This window comes from Sinocyclocheilus rhinocerous, unplaced genomic scaffold (assembly GCF_001515625.1).
Source record: "Sinocyclocheilus rhinocerous isolate Xijiao unplaced genomic scaffold, SAMN03320098_v1.1 scaffold640, whole genome shotgun sequence".
NCBI classification, from domain to species: Eukaryota; Metazoa; Chordata; class Actinopteri; order Cypriniformes; family Cyprinidae; genus Sinocyclocheilus; species Sinocyclocheilus rhinocerous.
Window position 1 is genome coordinate 363,434 of NW_015666536.1, and position 669 is coordinate 364,102.

Genomic DNA, 669 nt, shown 5'->3' on the forward strand with positions numbered 1-669 from the left:
GTTTGGTAGTATATTAGCTAGGTCATACAGTCCTAAAAGAAAGGAAGGACAGATCCATATTTCGTTTTAGGGGGTTAAAAAGTATGTAACAACCATGCAATGTGATAAATTAGGATGGTTAGTAAAGCTTATATTACTATTATCTCAATTGTGTGCATGGCCACAATGTCAATTTACAAACCCCATCAATACTACAAAACTCTCCACTAAAACAGCAAGCACAAACAATTTATCTCTAGCTATGATTAATGTAAGCTGCTGTAAAGCTGTTTATTTGGTGCCAGAATCATGCCAATTTGTCACTGTAAATCTACTAGTGAAAGTGAGGTGGTTGGAGGACACTGAGTTGGTAACAGCTGGTTGAGGAGGTGATGCAGTGAAGGGTAAAGCATCCGCAGGAGCTCCCTACTATATAAGCTACGGTTGCCATGGCAACGCTGGGGGAAATTAGGTGTTAAAGGAGTATCTTGTTATGCACAAAAGCACAATGCACCAGCAATTTGGTTTTGTTTGAAAGTTAGAGAGTAGATACCCAGTCATCTGAGTGTGAAAACATTGTATGCTTGAGTGTTTTTATAGTATATTATGACGTCATTATATTACACTATAAAAACACTGTAGCTTGTGTATTTTATATATATATATATATATATATATATATATATATAT